Source organism: Pseudophryne corroboree, chromosome 3, assembly GCF_028390025.1.
Source record: "Pseudophryne corroboree isolate aPseCor3 chromosome 3, aPseCor3.hap2, whole genome shotgun sequence".
Lineage (NCBI taxonomy): Eukaryota > Metazoa > Chordata > Amphibia > Anura > Myobatrachidae > Pseudophryne > Pseudophryne corroboree.
In genome coordinates, this window is record NC_086446.1 from 150,689,671 (window position 1) to 150,711,423 (window position 21,753).

Genomic DNA, 21,753 nt, shown 5'->3' on the forward strand with positions numbered 1-21,753 from the left:
CCTGTTTCGGGTGCTGGAACAGGGCTCAGACCAGCTTATACAACGGTTCCGGGTGCCGGAACAGGATGCACACCACCTTAGATAGCTGTTTCATGTGCCGGAATGGTGTGTAGGACACCCAGACAACCTTAGATAGCTGTTCAGGTTGCTGGAATAGGGCGCAGACCATCTTAGATACCTGTTCCGGGTGCCGGAACAGGGCACAGACCAGCTTATACAACCGTTCCGGGTGCCGGAACAGGATGCATACCACCTTAGATAGCTGTTTCATGTGCCGGAATGGTGTGTAGGACACCCAGACAACCTTAGATAGCTGTTCAGTGCGCCAGAATAGGGGGCAGACCACCATAGATACCTGTTCCGGGTACCAGAACAGTGCTCAAACCATCTTAGACAACCATTCCGGGTGCCGGAACAGGATGCAGACCACATTAGATTACCGTTTCATGTGCCAGAATGGTGTGCAGGACACCCAGACAACCTTAGATAGCTGTTCAGGGTGCCGGAATAGGGCGCAGACCACCTTAGATACCTGTTCCGGGTGCCAGAACGGGGCACAGACTAGTTTATACAACCGTTCCGGGTGCCGGAATAGGATGCAGACCACCTTAGATAGCTGTTTCATGTGGCAGAATGGTGTGTAGGAACACCCAGACAACCTTAGATAGCTGTTCAAGTTGCTGGAATAGGGCGCAGACCACCTTAGATACCTGTTCCGGGTGCCGGAACAAGGCTCAAACCATCATAGACAACCGTTTCAGGTGACGGAACAGGATGCAAACCACATTAGATTGCCGTTTCATGTGCCGAAATGGTGTGCAGGACACCCAGACAACCTTAGATAGCTGTTCAGGGTGCCGGAATAGGGCGCAGACCACCTAAGATACCTGTTTCGGGTGCTGGAACAGGGCTCAGACCAGCTTATACAACTGTTCCGGGTGCCGGAACAGGATGCATACCACCTTAGATAGCTGTTTCATGTGCCAGAATGGTGTACAGGACACCCAGACCACCTTAGATACCTATTCCGGGTGCCGGAACAGGGCTGAAACCATTCCAGGTGACGGAACAGGATGCAGACCACATTAGATTGCCGTTTCATGTGCCGAAATGGTGTGCAGGACACCCAGACAACCTTAGATAGCTGTTCAGGGTGCCGGAACAGGGCGCAGACCAGCTTATACTACTGTTCCGGGTGCCGGAACAGGATGCATACCACCTTAGATAGCTGTTTCATGTGCCGGAATGGTGTGTAGGACACCCAGACAACCTTAGATAGCTGTTCAGCTTGCTGGAATAGGGCGCAGACCACCTTAGATACCTATTCCGGGTGCCCATACAGGGCGCAGACCAGCTTATACAACTATTCCGGGTGCCGGAACAGGATGCAGACCACCCTAGATAGCTGTTTCATGTGGCAGAATGGTGTGTAGGAACACCCAGACAACCTTAGATAGCTGTTCAGGTTGCTGGAATAGGGCGCAGACCACCTTAGATACCTGTTCCGGGTGCCGGAACAGGGCTCAAACCATCATAGACAACCGTTTCAGGTGACGGAACAGGATGCAAACCACATTAGATTGCCGTTTCATGTGCCGAAATGGTGTGCAGGACACCCAGACAACCTTAGATAGCTGTTCAGGGTGCCAGAATAGGGGGCAGACCACCATAGATACCTGTTCCGGGTGCCAGAACAGGGCTCAAACCATCTTAGACAACCATTCCGGGTACCGGAACAGGATGCAGACCACATTAGATTGCCGTTTCATGTGCCAAAATGGTGTGCAGGACACCCAGACAACCTTAGATAGCTGTTCAGGGTGCCGGAATAGGGCGCAGACCACCTTAGATACCTGTTCCGGGTGCCGGAACAGGGCACAGACTAGTTTATACAACCGTTCCGGGTGCCGGAACAAGATGCAGACAACCTGAAATAGCTGTTTCATGTGCCAGAATGGTGTGCAGGACACCCAGACAACCTTAGATAGCTGTTCAGGTTGCTGGAATAGGGCGCAGACCACCTTAGATACCTGTTTAGGGTGCCGGAACAGGGCTCAAACCATCATAGACAACCGTTTCAGGTGACGGAACAGGATGCAGACCACAGTAGATTGCCGTTTCATGTGCCGAAATGGTGTGCAGGACACCCAGACAACCTTAGATAGCTGTTCAGGGTGCCGAAATAGGGTGCAGACCACCTTAGATACCTGGTCCGGGTGCCAGAACAGGGCTCAAACCATCTTAGACAACCATTCCGGGTGCCGGAACAGGATGCAGACCACATTAGATTGCCGTTTCATGTGCCGAAATGGTGTGCAGGACACCCAGACAACCTTAGATAGCTGTTCAGGGTGCCGGAATAGGGTGCAGACCACCTTAGATACCTGTTCCGGGTGCTGGAACAGGGCGCAGACCAGCTTATACAACTGTTCCGGGTGCCGGAACAGGATGCATACCACCTTAGATAGCTGTTTCATGTGCCGGAATGGTGTGTAGGACACCCAGACAACCTTAGATAGCTGTTCAGAGTGCCAGAATAGGGGGCAGACCACCATAGATACCTGTTCCGGGTGCCAGAACAGGGCTCAAACCATCTTAGACAACCATTCCGGGTGCCGGAACAGGATGCAGACCACATTAGATTGCAGTTTCATGTGGCAAAATGGTGTGCAGGACACCCAGAGAACCTTAGATAGCTGTTCAGGGTGCCGGAGCAGGGCGCAGACCAGCTAATACAACTGTTCCGGGTGCCGGAACAGGATGCATACCACCTTAGATAGCTGTTTCATGTGCCGGAATGGTGTACAGGACACCCAGACAACCTAAGATAGCTGTTCAGGTTGCTGGAATAGGGCGCAGACCACCTTAGATACCTGTTTTGGGTGCCGGAACAGGGCTCAAACCATCATAGACAACCGTTTCAGGTGACGGAACAGGATGCAGACCACATTAGATTGCCGTTTCATGTGCCGAAATGGTGTGCAGGACACCCAGACAACCTTAGACAGCTGTTCAGGGTGCCGGAATAGGGTGCAGACCACCTTAGATACCTGTTCCGCGTGCCGGAACAGGGCGCAGACCAGCTTATAAAACTGTTCCGGGTGCCGGAACAGGATGCATACCACCTTAGATAGCTGTTTCATGTGCCGGAATGGTGTGTAGGCCACCCAGACAACCTTATATAGCTGTTCAGGGTGCCAGAATAGGGCGCAGACCACCATAGATACCTGTTCCGGGTGCCAGAACAGGGCTCTAACCATCTTAGACAACCATTCTGGGTGCCGGAACAGGATGCAGACCACATTAGATTGCCGTTTCATGTGCCAAAATGGTGTGCAGGACACCCAGACAACCTTAGATAGCTGTTCAGGTTGCTGGAATAGGGCGCAGACCACCTTAGATACCTATTCCGGGTGCCGGAACAGGGCTCAAACCATCATAGACAACCGTTTCAGGTGACGGAACAGGATGCAGACCACAGTAGATTGCCGTTTCATGTGCCGAAATGGTGTGCAGGACACACAGACAACCTTAGATAGCTGTTCAGGGTGCCGGAATAGGGTGCAGACCACCTTAGATACCTGGTCCGGGTGCCAGAACAGGGTTCAAACCATCTTAGACAACCATTCCGGGTGCCGGAACAGGATGCAGACCACATTAGATTGCCGTTTCATGTGCCGAAATGGTGTGCAGGACACCCAGACAACCTTAGATAGCTGTTCAGGGTGCCGGAATAGGGTGCAGACCACCTTAGATACCTGTTCCGGGTGCCGGAACAGGGCGCAGACCAGCTTATACAACTGTTCCGGGTGCCGGAACAGGATGCATACCACCTTAGATAGCTGTTTCATGTGCCGGAATGGTGTGTAGGACACCCAGACAACCTTAGATAGCTGTTCAGAGTGCCAGAATAGGGGGCAGACCACCATAGATACCTGTTCCGGGTGCCAGAACAGGGCTCAAACCATCTTAGACAACCGTTCTGGGTGCCGGAACAGGATGCAGACCACATTAGATTGCCGTATCATGTGCCAAAATGGTGTGCAGGACATCCAGACAACCTTAGATAGCTGTTCAGGATACCGGAATAGGGCGCAGACCACCTTCGATACCTGTTCCGGGTGCCGGAACAGGGCACAGACTAGCTTATACAACCGTTCCGGGTGCCGGAACAGGATGCATACCACCTGAAATAGCTGTTTCATGTGCCGGAATGGTGTGCAGGACACCCAGACAACCTTATATAGCTGTTCAGGGTGCCAGAATAGGGCGTAGACCACCATAGATACCTGTTCCGGGTGCCAGAACAGGGCTCTAACCATCTTAGACAACCATTCCAGGTGCCGAAACAGGATGCAGACTACATTAGATTGCCGTTTCATGTGCCAAAATGGTGTGCAGGACACCCAGACAACCTTAGATAGCTGTTCAGGTTGCTGGAATAGGGCGCAGACCACCTTAGATACCTGTTCCGGGTGCCGAAACAGGGCTCAAACCATCATAGACAACCGTTTCAGGTGACGGAACAGGATGCAGACCACATTAGATTGCCGTTTCATGTGCCGAAATGGTGTGCAGGACACCCAGACCACCTTAGATAGCTGTTCAGGGTGCAGGAATAGGGCGCAGACCACCTTAGATACCTATTCCGGGTGCCGGAACAGGGCTGAAACCATTCCAGGTGACGGAACAGGATGCAGACCACATTAGATTGCCGTTTCATGTGCCGAAATGGTGTGCAGGACACCCAGACAACCTTAGATAGCTGTTCAGGGTGCCGGAACAGGGCGCAGACCAGCTTATACTACTGTTCCGGGTGCCGGAACAGGATGCATACCACCTTAGATAGCTGTTTCATGTGCCGGAATGGTGTGTAGGACACCCAGACAACCTTAGATAGCTGTTCAGCTTGCTGGAATAGGGCGCAGACCACCTTAGATACCTATTCCGGGTGCCCATACAGGGCGCAGACCAGCTTATACAACTATTCCGGGTGCCGGAACAGGATGCAGACCACCCTAGATAGCTGTTTCATGTGGCAGAATGGTGTGTAGGAACACCCAGACAACCTTAGATAGCTGTTCAGGTTGCTGGAATAGGGCGCAGACCACCTTAGATACCTGTTCCGGGTGCCGGAACAGGGCTCAAACCATCATAGACAACCGTTTCAGGTGACGGAACAGGATGCAAACCACATTAGATTGCCGTTTCATGTGCCGAAATGGTGTGCAGGACACCCAGACAACCTTAGATAGCTGTTCAGGGTGCCAGAATAGGGCGCAGACCACCTTAGATACCTGTTTCGGGTGCTGGAACAGGGCTCAGACCAGCTTATACAACTGGTCCGGGTGCCGGAACAGGATGCATACCACCTTAGATAGCTGTTTCATGTGCCAGAATGGTGTACAGGACACCCAGACAACCTTAGATAGCTGTTCAGGTTGCTGGAATAGGGCGCAGACCACCTTAGATACCTGTTCCGGGTGCCGGAACAGGGCTCAAACCATCATAGACAACCGTTTCAGGTGACGGAACAGGATGCAGACCACATTAGATTGCCGTTTCATGTGCCGAAATGGTGTGCAGGACACCCAGACAACCTTAGCTGTTCAGGGTGCCGGAACAGGGCGCAGACCAGCTTATACTACTGTTCCGGGTGCCGGAACAGGATGCATACCACCTTAGATAGCTGTTTCATGTGCCGGAATGGTGTGTTGGACACCCAGACAACCTTAGATAGCTGTTCAGGTTGCTGGAATAGGGCACAGACCATCGTAGATACCTGTTCCGGGTGCCGGAACAGGGCACAGACTAGTTTATGCAACCGTTCCGGGTGCCGGAACAGGATGCAGACCACCTGAAATAGCTGTTTCATGTGCCAGAATGGTGTGCAGGACACCCAAACAACCTTAGATAGCTGTTCAGGGTGCCGGAATAGGGCGCAGACCACCATAGATACCTGTTCCGGGTGCCGGAACAGGGCTCAAACCATCTTAGACAACCATTCCGGGTGCCGGAACAGGATGCAGACCACATTAGATTGCCGTTTCATGTGGCAAAATGGTGTGCAGGACACCCAGACAACCTTAGATAGCTGTTCAGGGTGCCGGAATAGGGCGCAGACCAGCTTATACTACTGTTCCGGGTGCCGGAACAGGATGCATACCACCTTAGATAGCTGTTTCATGTGCCGGAATGGTGTGTTGGACACCCAGACAACCTTAGATAGCTGTTCAGGTTGCTGGAATAGGGCACAGACCATCTTAGATACCTGTTCCGGGTGCCGGAACAGGGCACAGACTAGTTTATACAACCGTTCCGGGTGCCGGAACAGGATGCAGACCACCTGAAATAGCTGTTTCATGTGCCAGAATGGTGTGCAGGACGCCCAGACAACCTTAGATAGCTGTTCAGGTTGCTGGAATAGGGCGCAGACCACCTTAGATACCTGTTCCGGGTGCCGGAACAGGGCTCAAACCATCATAGACAACCGTTTCAGGTGACGGAACTGGATGCAGACCACATTAGATTGCCGTTTCATGTGCCGAAATGGTGTGCAGGACACCCAGACAACCTTAGATAGCTGTTCAGGTTGCTGGAATAGAGCGCAGACAACCTTAGATACCTGTTTCGGGTGCTGGAACAGGGCACAGACCAGCTTATACAACCGTTCCGGGTGCCGGAACAGGATGCATACCACCTTAGATAGCTGTTTCATGTGCCGGAATGGTGTGTAGGACACCCAGACAACCTTAGATAGCTGTTCAGCTTGCTGGAATAGGGCGCAGACCACCTTAGATACCTATTCCGGGTGCCCATACAGGGCGCAGACCAGCTTATACAACTATTCCGGGTGCCGGAACAGGATGCAGACCACCCTAGATAGCTGTTTCATGTGGCAGAATGGTGTGTAGGAACACCCAGACAACCTTAGATAGCTGTTCAGGTTGCTGGAATAGGGCGCAGACCACCTTAGATACCTGTTCCGGGTGCCGGAACAGGGCTCAAACCATCATAGACAACCATTTCAGGTGACGGAACAGGATGCAAACCACATTAGATTGCCGTTTCATGTGCCGAAATGGTGTGCAGGACACCCAGACAACCTTAGATAGCTGTTCAGGGTGCCGGAATAGGGCGCAGACCACCTTAGATACCTGTTTCGGGTGCTGGAACAGGGCTCAGACCAGCTTATACAACTGGTCCGGGTGCCGGAACAGGATGCATACCACCTTAGATAGCTGTTTCATGTGCCAGAATGGTGTACAGGACACCCAGACAACCTTAGATAGCTGTTCAGGTTGCTGGAATAGGGCGCAGACCACCTTAGATACCTGTTCCGGGTGCCGGAACAGGGCTCAAACCATCATAGACAACCGTTTCAGGTGACGGAACAGGATGCAGACCACATTAGATTGCCGTTTCATGTGCCGAAATGGTGTGCAGGACACCCAGACAACCTTAGCTGTTCAGGGTGCCGGAACAGGGCGCAGACCAGCTTATACTACTGTTCCGGGTGCCGGAACAGGATGCATACCACCTTAGATAGCTGTTTCATGTGCCGGAATGGTGTGTTGGACACCCAGACAACCTTAGATAGCTGTTCAGGTTGCTGGAATAGGGCACAGACCATCGTAGATACCTGTTCCGGGTGCCGGAACAGGGCACAGACTAGTTTATGCAACCGTTCCGGGTGCCGGAACAGGATGCAGACCACCTGAAATAGCTGTTTCATGTGCCAGAATGGTGTGCAGGACACCCAAACAACCTTAGATAGCTGTTCAGGGTGCCGGAATAGGGCGCAGACCACCATAGATACCTGTTCCGGGTGCCGGAACAGGGCTCAAACCATCTTAGACAACCATTCCGGGTGCCGGAACAGGATGCAGACCACATTAGATTGCCGTTTCATGTGGCAAAATGGTGTGCAGGACACCCAGACAACCTTAGATAGCTGTTCAGGGTGCCGGAATAGGGCGCAGACCAGCTTATACTACTGTTCCGGGTGCCGGAACAGGATGCATACCACCTTAGATAGCTGTTTCATGTGCCGGAATGGTGTGTTGGACACCCAGACAACCTTAGATAGCTGTTCAGGTTGCTGGAATAGGGCACAGACCATCTTAGATACCTGTTCCGGGTGCCGGAACAGGGCTCAAACCATCATAGACAACCGTTTCAGGTGACGGAACTGGATGCAGACCACATTAGATTGCCGTTTCATGTGCCGAAATGGTGTGCAGGACACCCAGACAACCTTAGATAGCTGTTCAGGTTGCTGGAATAGAGCGCAGACAACCTTAGATACCTGTTTCGGGTGCTGGAACAGGGCACAGACCAGCTTATACAACCGTTCCGGGTGCCGGAACAGGATGCATACCACCTTAGATAGCTGTTTCATGTGCCGGAATGGTGTGTAGGACACCCAGACAACCTTAGATAGCTGTTCAGGGTGCCAGAATAGGGGGCAGACCACCATAGATACCTGTTCCGGGTGCCAGAACAGGGCTCAAACCATCTTAGACAACCATTCCGGGTACCGGAACAGGATGCAGACCACATTAGATTGCCGTTTCATGTGCCAAAATGGTGTGCAGGACACCCAGACAACCTTAGATAGCTGTTCAGGGTGCCGGAATAGGGCGCAGACCACCTTAGATACCTGTTCCGGGTGCCGGAACAGGGCACAGACTAGTTTATACAACCGTTCCGGGTGCCGGAACAAGATGCAGACAACCTGAAATAGCTGTTTCATGTGCCAGAATGGTGTGCAGGACACCCAGACAACCTTAGATAGCTGTTCAGGTTGCTGGAATAGGGCGCAGACCACCTTAGATACCTGTTTCGGGTGCTGGAACAGGGCTCAGACCAGCTTATACAACTGTTCCGGGTGCCGGAACAGGATGCATACCACTTTAGATAGCTGTTTCATCTGCCGGAATGGTGTGTAGGACACCCAGACAACCTTAGATAGCTGTTCAGGTTGCTGGTATAGGGCGCAGACCACCTTAGATACCTGTTTCGGGTGCCAGAACAGGGCTCAAACCATCTTAGACAACCATTCCGGGTGCCGGAACAGGATGCAGACCACATTAGATTGCAGTTTCATGTGGCAAAATGGTGTGCAGGACACCCAGAGAACCTTAGATAGCTGTTCAGGGTGCCGGAACAGGGCGCAGACCAGCTAATACAACTGTTCCGGGTGCCGGAACAGGATGCATACCACCTTAGATAGCTGTTTCATGTGCCGGAATGTTGTACAGGACACCCAGACAACCTTAGATAGCTGTTCAGGTTGCTGGAATAGGGCGCAGACCACCTTAGATACCTGTTCCGGGTGCCGGAACAGGGCTCAAACCATCATAGACAACCGTTTCAGGTGACGGAACAGGATGCAGACCACAATAGATTGCCGTTTCATGTGCCGAAATGGTGTGCAGGACACCCAGACAACCTTAGATAGCTGTTCAGGGTGCCGGAATAGGGTGCAGACCACCTTAGATACCTGTTCCGGGTGCCGGAACAGGGCGCAGACCAGCTTATAAAACTGTTCCGGGTGCCGGAACAGGATGCATACCACCTTAGATAGCTGTTTCATGTGCCGGAATGGTGTGTAGGCCACCCAGACAACCTTATATAGCTGTTCAGGGTGCCAGAATAGGGCGCAGACCACCATAGATACCTGTTCCGGGTGCCAGAACAGGGCTCTTACCATCTTAGACAACCATTCTGGGTGCCGGAACAGGATGCAGACCACATTAGATTGCCGTTTCATGTGCCAAAATGGTGTGCAGGACACCCAGACAACCTTAGATAGCTGTTCAGGTTGCTGGAATAGGGCGCAGACCACCTTAGATACCTATTCCGGGTGCCGGAACAGGGCTCAAACCATCATAGACAACCGTTTCAGGTGACGGAACAGGATGCAGACCACAGTAGATTGCCGTTTCATGTGCCGAAATGGTGTGCAGGACACCCAGACAACCTTAGATAGCTGTTCAGGTTGCTGGAATAGGGCGCAGACCACCTTAGATACCTGTTTCGGGTGCTGGAACAGGGCTCAGACCAGCTTATACAACTGTTCCGGGTGCCGGAACAGGATGCATACAACCTTAGATAGCTGTTTAATGTGCCGGAATGGTGTGTAGGACACCCAGACAACCTTAGATAGCTGTTCAGGTTGCTGGAATAGGGCACAGACCATCGTAGATACCTGTTCCGGGTGCCGGAACAGGGCACAGACTAGTTTATGCAACCGTTCCGGGTGCCGGAACAGGATGCAGACCACCTGAAATAGCTGTTTCATGTGCCAGAATGGTGTGCAGGACACCCAAACAACCTTAGATAGCTGTTCAGGGTGCCGGAATAGGGCGCAGACCACCATAGATACCTGTTCCGGGTGCCGGAACAGGGCTCAAACCATCTTAGACAACCATTCCGGGTGCCGGAACAGGATGCAGACCACATTAGATTGCCGTTTCATGTGGCAAAATGGTGTGCAGGACACCCAGACAACCTTAGATAGCTGTTCAGGGTGCCGGAATAGGGCGCAGACCAGCTTATACTACTGTTCCGGGTGCCGGAACAGGATGCATACCACCTTAGATAGCTGTTTCATGTGCCGGAATGGTGTGTTGGACACCCAGACAACCTTAGATAGCTGTTCAGGTTGCTGGAATAGGGCACAGACCATCTTAGATACCTGTTCCGGGTGCCGGAACAGGGCACAGACTAGTTTATACAACCGTTCCGGGTGCCGGAACAGGATGCAGACCACCTGAAATAGCTGTTTCATGTGCCAGAATGGTGTGCAGGACGCCCAGACAACCTTAGATAGCTGTTCAGGTTGCTGGAATAGGGCGCAGACCACCTTAGATACCTGTTCCGGGTGCCGGAACAGGGCTCAAACCATCATAGACAACCGTTTCAGGTGACGGAACTGGATGCAGACCACATTAGATTGCCGTTTCATGTGCCGAAATGGTGTGCAGGACACCCAGACAACCTTAGATAGCTGTTCAGGTTGCTGGAATAGAGCGCAGACAACCTTAGATACCTGTTTCGGGTGCTGGAACAGGGCACAGACCAGCTTATACAACCGTTCCGGGTGCCGGAACAGGATGCATACCACCTTAGATAGCTGTTTCATGTGCCGGAATGGTGTGTAGGACACCCAGACAACCTTAGATAGCTGTTCAGCTTGCTGGTATAGGGCGCAGACCACCTTAGATACCTATTCCGGGTGCCCATACAGGGCGCAGACCAGCTTATACAACTATTCCGGGTGCCGGAACAGGATGCAGACCACCCTAGATAGCTGTTTCATGTGGCAGAATGGTGTGTAGGAACACCCAGACAACCTTAGATAGCTGTTCAGGTTGCTGGAATAGGGCGCAGACCACCTTAGATACCTGTTCCGGGTGCCGGAACAGGGCTCAAACCATCATAGACAACCGTTTCAGGTGACGGAACAGGATGCAAACCACATTAGATTGCCGTTTCATGTGCCGAAATGGTGTGCAGGACACCCAGACAACCTTAGATAGCTGTTCAGGGTGCCGGAATAGGGCGCAGACCACCTTAGATACCTGTTTCGGGTGCTGGAACAGGGCTCAGACCAGCTTATACAACTGGTCCGGGTGCCGGAACAGGATGCATACCACCTTAGATAGCTGTTTCATGTGCCAGAATGGTGTACAGGACACCCAGACAACCTTAGATAGCTGTTCAGGTTGCTGGAATAGGGCGCAGACCACCTTAGATACCTGTTCCGGGTGCCGGAACAGGGCTCAAACCATCATAGACAACCGTTTCAGGTGACGGAACAGGATGCAGACAACATTAGATTGCCGTTTCATGTGCCGAAATGGTGTGCAGGACACCCAGACAACCTTAGCTGTTCAGGGTGCCGGAACAGGGCGCAGACCAGCTTATACTACTGTTCCGGGTGCCGGAACAGGATGCATACCACCTTAGATAGCTGTTTCATGTGCCGGAATGGTGTGTTGGACACCCAGACAACCTTAGATAGCTGTTCAGGTTGCTGGAATAGGGCACAGACCATCGTAGATACCTGTTCCGGGTGCCGGAACAGGGCACAGACTAGTTTATGCAACCGTTCCGGGTGCCGGAACAGGATGCAGACCACCTGAAATAGCTGTTTCATGTGCCAGAATGGTGTGCAGGACACCCAAACAACCTTAGATAGCTGTTCAGGGTGCCGGAATAGGGCGCAGACCACCATAGATACCTGTTCCGGGTGCCGGAACAGGGCTCAAACCATCTTAGACAACCATTCCGGGTGCCGGAACAGGATGCAGACCACATTAGATTGCCGTTTCATGTGGCAAAATGGTGTGCAGGACACCCAGACAACCTTAGATAGCTGTTCAGGGTGCCGGAATAGGGCGCAGACCAGCTTATACTACTGTTCCGGGTGCCGGAACAGGATGCATACCACCTTAGATAGCTGTTTCATGTGCCGGAATGGTGTGTTGGACACCCAGACAACCTTAGATAGCTGTTCAGGTTGCTGGAATAGGGCACAGACCATCTTAGATACCTGTTCCGGGTGCCGGAACAGGGCACAGACTAGTTTATACAACCGTTCCGGGTGCCGGAACAGGATGCAGACCACCTGAAATAGCTGTTTCATGTGCCAGAATGGTGTGCAGGACGCCCAGACAACCTTAGATAGCTGTTCAGGTTGCTGGAATAGGGCGCAGACCACCTTAGATACCTGTTCCGGGTGCCGGAACAGGGCTCAAACCATCATAGACAACCGTTTCAGGTGACGGAACTGGATGCAGACCACATTAGATTGCCGTTTCATGTGCCGAAATGGTGTGCAGGACACCCAGACAACCTTAGATAGCTGTTCAGGTTGCTGGAATAGAGCGCAGACAACCTTAGATACCTGTTTCGGGTGCTGGAACAGGGCACAGACCAGCTTATACAACCGTTCCGGGTGCCGGAACAGGATGCATACCACCTTAGATAGCTGTTTCATGTGCCGGAATGGTGTGTAGGACACCCAGACAACCTTAGATAGCTGTTCAGGGTGCCAGAATAGGGGGCAGACCACCATAGATACCTGTTCCGGGTGCCAGAACAGGGCTCAAACCATCTTAGACAACCATTCCGGGTACCGGAACAGGATGCAGACCACATTAGATTGCCGTTTCATGTGCCAAAATGGTGTGCAGGACACCCAGACAACCTTAGATAGCTGTTCAGGGTGCCGGAATAGGGCGCAGACCACCTTAGATACCTGTTCCGGGTGCCGGAACAGGGCACAGACTAGTTTATACAACCGTTCCGGGTGCCGGAACAAGATGCAGACAACCTGAAATAGCTGTTTCATGTGCCAGAATGGTGTGCAGGACACCCAGACAACCTTAGATAGCTGTTCAGGTTGCTGGAATAGGGCGCAGACCACCTTAGATACCTGTTTCGGGTGCTGGAACAGGGCTCAGACCAGCTTATACAACTGTTCCGGGTGCCGGAACAGGATGCATACCACTTTAGATAGCTGTTTCATCTGCCGGAATGGTGTGTAGGACACCCAGACAACCTTAGATAGCTGTTCAGGTTGCTGGTATAGGGCGCAGACCACCTTAGATACCTGTTTCGGGTGCCAGAACAGGGCTCAAACCATCTTAGACAACCATTCCGGGTGCCGGAACAGGATGCAGACCACATTAGATTGCAGTTTCATGTGGCAAAATGGTGTGCAGGACACCCAGAGAACCTTAGATAGCTGTTCAGGGTGCCGGAACAGGGCGCAGACCAGCTAATACAACTGTTCCGGGTGCCGGAACAGGATGCATACCACCTTAGATAGCTGTTTCATGTGCCGGAATGTTGTACAGGACACCCAGACAACCTTAGATAGCTGTTCAGGTTGCTGGAATAGGGCGCAGACCACCTTAGATACCTGTTCCGGGTGCCGGAACAGGGCTCAAACCATCATAGACAACCGTTTCAGGTGACGGAACAGGATGCAGACCACAATAGATTGCCGTTTCATGTGCCGAAATGGTGTGCAGGACACCCAGACAACCTTAGACAGCTGTTCAGGGTGCCGGAATAGGGTGCAGACCACCTTAGATACCTGTTCCGGGTGCCGGAACAGGGCGCAGACCAGCTTATAAAACTGTTCCGGGTGCCGGAACAGGATGCATACCACCTTAGATAGCTGTTTCATGTGCCGGAATGGTGTGTAGGCCACCCAGACAACCTTATATAGCTGTTCAGGGTGCCAGAATAGGGCGCAGACCACCATAGATACCTGTTCCGGGTGCCAGAACAGGGCTCTTACCATCTTAGACAACCATTCTGGGTGCCGGAACAGGATGCAGACCACATTAGATTGCCGTTTCATGTGCCAAAATGGTGTGCAGGACACCCAGACAACCTTAGATAGCTGTTCAGGTTGCTGGAATAGGGCGCAGACCACCTTAGATACCTATTCCGGGTGCCGGAACAGGGCTCAAACCATCATAGACAACCGTTTCAGGTGACGGAACAGGATGCAGACCACAGTAGATTGCCGTTTCATGTGCCGAAATGGTGTGCAGGACACCCAGACAACCTTAGATAGCTGTTCAGGGTGCCGGAATAGGGTGCAGACCACCTTAGATACCTGGTCCGGGTGCCAGAACAGGGCTCAAACCATCTTAGACAACCATTCCGGGTGCCGGAACAGGATGCAGACCACATTAGATTGCCGTTTCATGTGCCGAAATGGTGTGCAGGACACCCAGACAACCTTAGATAGCTGTTCAGGGTGCCGGAATAGGGTGCAGACCACCTTAGATACCTGTTCCGGGTGCCGGAACAGGGCGCAGACCAGCTTATACAACTGTTCCGGGTGCCGGAACAGGATGCATACCACCTTAGATAGCTGTTTCATGTGCCGGAATGGTGTGTAGGACACCCAGACAACCTTAGATAGCTGTTCAGAGTGCCAGAATAGGGGGCAGACCACCATAGATACCTGTTCCGGGTGCCAGAACAGGGCTCAAACCATCTTAGACAACCATTCCGGGTGCCGGAACAGGATGCAGACCACATTAGATTGCAGTTTCATGTGGCAAAATGGTGTGCAGGACACCCAGAGAACCTTAGATAGCTGTTCAGGGTGCCGGAACAGGGCGCAGACCAGCTAATACAACTGTTCCGGGTGCCGGAACAGGATGCATACCACCTTAGATAGCTGTTTCATGTGCCGGAATGGTGTACAGGACACCCAGACAACCTTAGATAGCTGTTCAGGTTGCTGGAATAGGGCGCAGACCACCTTAGATACCTGTTTTGGGTGCCGGAACAGGGCTCAAACCATCATAGACAACCGTTTCAGGTGACGGAACAGGATGCAGACCACATTAGATTGCCGTTTCATGTGCCGAAATGGTGTGCAGGACACCCAGACAACCTTAGACAGCTGTTCAGGGTGCCGGAATAGGGTGCAGACCACCTTAGATACCTGTTCCGGGTGCCGGAACAGGGCGCAGACCAGCTTATAAAACTGTTCCGGGTGCCGGAACAGGATGCATACCACCTTAGATAGCTGTTTCATGTGCCGGAATGGTGTGTAGGCCACCCAGACAACCTTATATAGCTGTTCAGGGTGCCAGAATAGGGCGCAGACCACCTTAGATACCTGTTCCGGGTGCCAGAACAGGGCTCTAACCATCTTAGACAACCATTCTGGGTGCCGTAACAGGATGCAGACCACATTAGATTGCCGTTTCATGTGCCAAAATGGTGTGCAGGACACCCAGACAACCTTAGATAGCTGTTCAGGTTGCTGGAATAGGGCGCAGACCACCTTAGATACCTATTCCGGGTGCCGGAACAGGGCTCAAATCATCATAGACAACCGTTTCAGGTGACGGAACAGGATGCAGACCACAGTAGATTGCCGTTTCATGTGCCGAAATGGTGTGCAGGACACCCAGACAACCTTATATAGCTGTTCAGGGTGCCAGAATAGGGGGCAGACCACCATAGATACCTGTTCCGGGTGCCAGAACAGGGCTCAAACCATCTTAGACAACCGTTCTGGGTGCCGGAACAGGATGCAGACCACATTAGATTGCCATATCATGTGCCAAAATGGTGTGCAGGACATCCAGACAACCTTAGATAGCTGTTCAGGATACCGGAATAGGGCGCAGACCACCTTCGATACCTGTTCCGGGTGCCGGAACAGGGCACAGACTAGCTTATACAACCGTTCCGGGTGCCGGAACAGGATGCATACCACCTGAAATAGCTGTTTCATGTGCCGGAATGGTGTGCAGGACACCCAGACAACCTTATATAGCTGTTCAGGGTGCCAGAATAGGGCGTAGACCACCATAGATACCTGTTCCAGGTGCCAGAACAGGGCTCTAACCATCTTAGACAACCATTCCAGGTGCCGAAACAGGATGCAGACTACATTAGATTGCCGTTTCATGTGCCAAAATGGTGTGCAGGACACCCAGACAACCTTAGATAGCTGTTCAGGTTGCTGGAATAGGGCGCAGACCACCTTAGATACCTGTTCCGGGTGCCGAAACAGGGCTCAAACCATCATAGACAACCGTTTCAGGTGACGGAACAGGATGCAGACCACATTAGATTGCCGTTTCATGTGCCGAAATGGTGTGCAGGACACCCAGACCACCTTAGATAGCTGTTCAGGGTGCAGGAATAGGGCGCAGACCACCTTAGATACCTATTCCGGGTGCCGGAACAGGGCTGAAACCATTCCAGGTGACGGAACAGGATGCAGACCACATTAGATTGCCGTTTCATGTGCCGAAATGGTGTGCAGGACACCCAGACAACCTTAGATAGCTGTTCAGGGTGCCGGAACAGGGCGCAGACCAGCTTATACTACTGTTCCGGGTGCCGGAACAGGATGCATACCACCTTAGATAGCTGTTTCATGTGCCGGAATGGTGTGTAGGACACCCAGACAACCTTAGATAGCTGTTCAGCTTGCTGGAATAGGGCGCAGACCACCTTAGATACCTATTCCGGGTGCCCATACAGGGCGCAGACCAGCTTATACAACTATTCCGGGTGCCGGAACAGGATGCAGACCACCCTAGATAGCTGTTTCATGTGGCAGAATGGTGTGTAGGAACACCCAGACAACCTTAGATAGCTGTTCAGGTTGCTGGAATAGGGCGCAGACCACCTTAGATACCTGTTCCGGGTGCCGGAACAGGGCTCAAACCATCATAGACAACCGTTTCAGGTGACGGAACAGGATGCAAACCACATTAGATTGCCGTTTCATGTGCCGAAATGGTGTGCAGGACACCCAGACAACCTTAGATAGCTGTTCAGGGTGCCGGAATAGGGCGCAGACCACCTTAGATACCTGTTTCGGGTGCTGGAACAGGGCTCAGACCAGCTTATACAACTGGTCCGGGTGCCGGAACAGGATGCACACCACCTAAGATAGCTGTTTCATGTGCCAGAATGGTGTACAGGACACCCAGACAACCTTAGATAGCTGTTCAGGTTGCTGGAATAGGGCGCAGACCACCTTAGATACCTGTTCCGGGTGCCGGAACAGGGCTCAAACCATCATAGACAACCGTTTCAGGTGACGGAACAGGATGCAGACCACATTAGATTGCCGTTTCATGTGCCGAAATGGTGTGCAGGACACCCAGACAACCTTAGCTGTTCAGGGTGCCGGAACAGGGCGCAGACCAGCTTATACTACTGTTCCGGGTGCCGGAACAGGATGCATACCACCTTAGATAGCTGTTTCATGTGCCGGAATGGTGTGTTGGACACCCAGACAACCTTAGATAGCTGTTCAGGTTGCTGGAATAGGGCACAGACCATCTTAGATACCTGTTCCGGGTGCCGGAACAGGGCACAGACTAGTTTATGCAACCGTTCCGGGTGCCGGAACAGGATGCAGACCACCTGAAATAGCTGTTTCATGTGCCAGAATGGTGTGCAGGACACCCAAACAACCTTAGATAGCTGTTCAGGGTGCCGGAATAGGGCGCAGACCACCATAGATACCTGTTCCGGGTGCCGGAACAGGGCTCAAACCATCTTAGACAACCATTCCGGGTGCCTGAACAGGATGCAGACCACATTAGATTGCCGTTTCATGTGGCAAAATGGTGTGCAGGACACCCAGACAACCTTAGATAGCTGTTCAGGTTGCTGGAATAGGGCGCAGACCACCTTAGATACCTATTCCGGGTGCCGGAACAGGGCTCAAATCATCATAGACAACCGTTTCAGGTGACGGAACAGGATGCAGACCACAGTAGATTGCCGTTTCATGTGCCGAAATGGTGTGCAGGACACCCAGACAACCTTATATAGCTGTTCAGGGTGCCAGAATAGGGGGCAGACCACCATAGATACCTGTTCCGGGTGCCAGAACAGGGCTCAAACCATCTTAGACAACCGTTCTGGGTGCCGGAACAGGATGCAGACCACATTAGATTGCCATATCATGTGCCAAAATGGTGTGCAGGACATCCAGACAACCTTAGATAGCTGTTCAGGATACCGGAATAGGGCGCAGACCACCTTCGATACCTGTTCCGGGTGCCGGAACAGGGCACAGACTAGCTTATACAACCGTTCCGGGTGCCGGAACAGGATGCATACCACCTGAAATAGCTGTTTCATGTGCCGGAATGGTGTGCAGGACACCCAGACAACCTTATATAGCTGTTCAGGGTGCCAGAATAGGGCGTAGACCACCATAGATACCTGTTCCAGGTGCCAGAACAGGGCTCTAACCATCTTAGACAACCATTCCAGGTGCCGAAACAGGATGCAGACTACATTAGATTGCCGTTTCATGTGCCAAAATGGTGTGCAGGACACCCAGACAACCTTAGATAGCTGTTCAGGTTGCTGGAATAGGGCGCAGACCACCTTAGATACCTGTTCCGGGTGCCGAAACAGGGCTCAAACCATCATAGACAACCGTTTCAGGTGACGGAACAGGATGCAGACCACATTAGATTGCCGTTTCATGTGCCGAAATGGTGTGCAGGACACCCAGACCACCTTAGATAGCTGTTCAGGGTGCAGGAATAGGGCGCAGACCACCTTAGATACCTATTCCGGGTGCCGGAACAGGGCTGAAACCATTCCAGGTGACGGAACAGGATGCAGACCACATTAGATTGCCGTTTCATGTGCCGAAATGGTGTGCAGGACACCCAGACAACCTTAGATAGCTGTTCAGGGTGCCGGAACAGGGCGCAGACCAGCTTATACTACTGTTCCGGGTGCCGGAACAGGATGCATACCACCTTAGATAGCTGTTTCATGTGCCGGAATGGTGTGTAGGACACCCAGACAACCTTAGATAGCTGTTCAGCTTGCTGGAATAGGGCGCAGACCACCTTAGATACCTATTCCGGGTGCCCATACAGGGCGCAGACCAGCTTATACAACTATTCCGGGTGCCGGAACAGGATGCAGACCACCCTAGATAGCTGTTTCATGTGGCAGAATGGTGTGTAGGAACACCCAGACAACCTTAGATAGCTGTTCAGGTTGCTGGAATAGGGCGCAGACCACCTTAGATACCTGTTCCGGGTGCCGGAACAGGGCTCAAACCATCATAGACAACCGTTTCAGGTGACGGAACAGGATGCAAACCACATTAGATTGCCGTTTCATGTGCCGAAATGGTGTGCAGGACACCCAGACAACCTTAGATAGCTGTTCAGGGTGCCGGAATAGGGCGCAGACCACCTTAGATACCTGTTTCGGGTGCTGGAACAGGGCTCAGACCAGCTTATACAACTGGTCCGGGTGCCGGAACAGGATGCACACCACCTAAGATAGCTGTTTCATGTGCCAGAATGGTGTACAGGACACCCAGACAACCTTAGATAGCTGTTCAGGTTGCTGGAATAGGGCGCAGACCACCTTAGATACCTGTTCCGGGTGCCGGAACAGGGCTCAAACCATCATAGACAACCGTTTCAGGTGACGGAACAGGATGCAGACCACATTAGATTGCCGTTTCATGTGCCGAAATGGTGTGCAGGACACCCAGACAACCTTAGCTGTTCAGGGTGCCGGAACAGGGCGCAGACCAGCTTATACTACTGTTCCGGGTGCCGGAACAGGATGCATACCACCTTAGATAGCTGTTTCATGTGCCGGAATGGTGTGTTGGACACCCAGACAACCTTAGATAGCTGTTCAGGTTGCTGGAATAGGGCACAGACCATCTTAGATACCTGTTCCGGGTGCCGGAACAGGGCACAGACTAGTTTATGCAACCGTTCCGGGTGCCGGAACAGGATGCAGACCACCTGAAATAGCTGTTTCATGTGCCAGAATGGTGTGCAGGACACCCAAACAACCTTAGATAGCTGTTCAGGGTGCCGGAATAGGGCGCAGACCACCATAGATACCTGTTCCGGGTGCCGGAACAGGGCTCAAACCATCTTAGACAACCATTCCGGGTGCCTGAACAGGATGCAGACCACATTAGATTGCCGTTTCATGTGGCAAAATGGTGTGCAGGACACCCAGACAACCTTAGATAGCTGTTCAGGGTGCCGGAATAGGGCGCAGACCAGCTTATACTACTGTTCCGGGTGCCGGAACAGGATGCATACCACCTTAGATAGCTGTTTCATGTGCCGGAATGGTGTGTTGGACACCCAGACAACCTTAGATAGCTGTTCAGGTTGCTGGAATAGGGCACAGACCATCTTAGATACCTGTTCCGGGTGCCGGAACAGGGCACAGACTAGTTTATACAACCGTTCCGGGTGCCGGAACAGGATGCAGACCACCTGAAATAGCTGTTTCATGTGCCAGAATGGTGTGCAGGACGCCCAGACAACCTTAGATAGCTGTTCAGGTTGCTGGAATAGGGCGCAGACCACCTTAGATACCTGTTCCGGGTGCCGGAACAGGGCTCAAACCATCATAGACAACCGTTTCAGGTGACGGAACTGGATGCAGACCACATTAGATTGCCGTTTCATGTGCCGAAATGGTGTGCAGGACACCCAGACAACCTTAGATAGCTGTTCAGGTTGCTGGAATAGAGCGCAGACAACCTTAGATACCTGTTTCGGGTGCTGGAACAGGGCACAGACCAGCTTATACAACCGTTCCGGGTGCCGGAACAGGATGCATACCACCTTAGATAGCTGTTTCATGTGCCGGAATGGTGTGTAGGACACCCAGACAACCTTAGATAGCTGTTCAGCTTGCTGGAATAGGGCGCAGACCACCTTAGATACCTATTCCGGGTGCCCATACAGGGCGCAGACCAGCTTATACAACTATTCCGGGTGCCGGAACAGGATGCAGACCACCCTAGATAGCTGTTTCATGTGGCAGAATGGTGTGTAGGAACACCCAGACAACCTTAGATAGCTGTTCAGGTTGCTGGAATAGGGCGCAGACCACCTTAGATACCTGTTCCGGGTGCCGGAACAGGGCTCAAACCATCATAGACAACCGTTTCAGGTGACGGAACAGGATGCAAACCACATTAGATTGCCGTTTCATGTGCCGAAATGGTGTGCAGGACACCCAGACAACCTTAGATAGCTGTTCAGGGTGCCGGAATAGGGCGCAGACCACCTTAGATACCTGTTTCGGGTGCTGGAACAGGGCTCAGACCAGCTTATACAACTGGTCCGGGTGCCGGAACAGGATGCATACCACCTTAGATAGCTGTTTCATGTGCCAGAATGGTGTACAGGACACCCAGACAACCTTAGATAG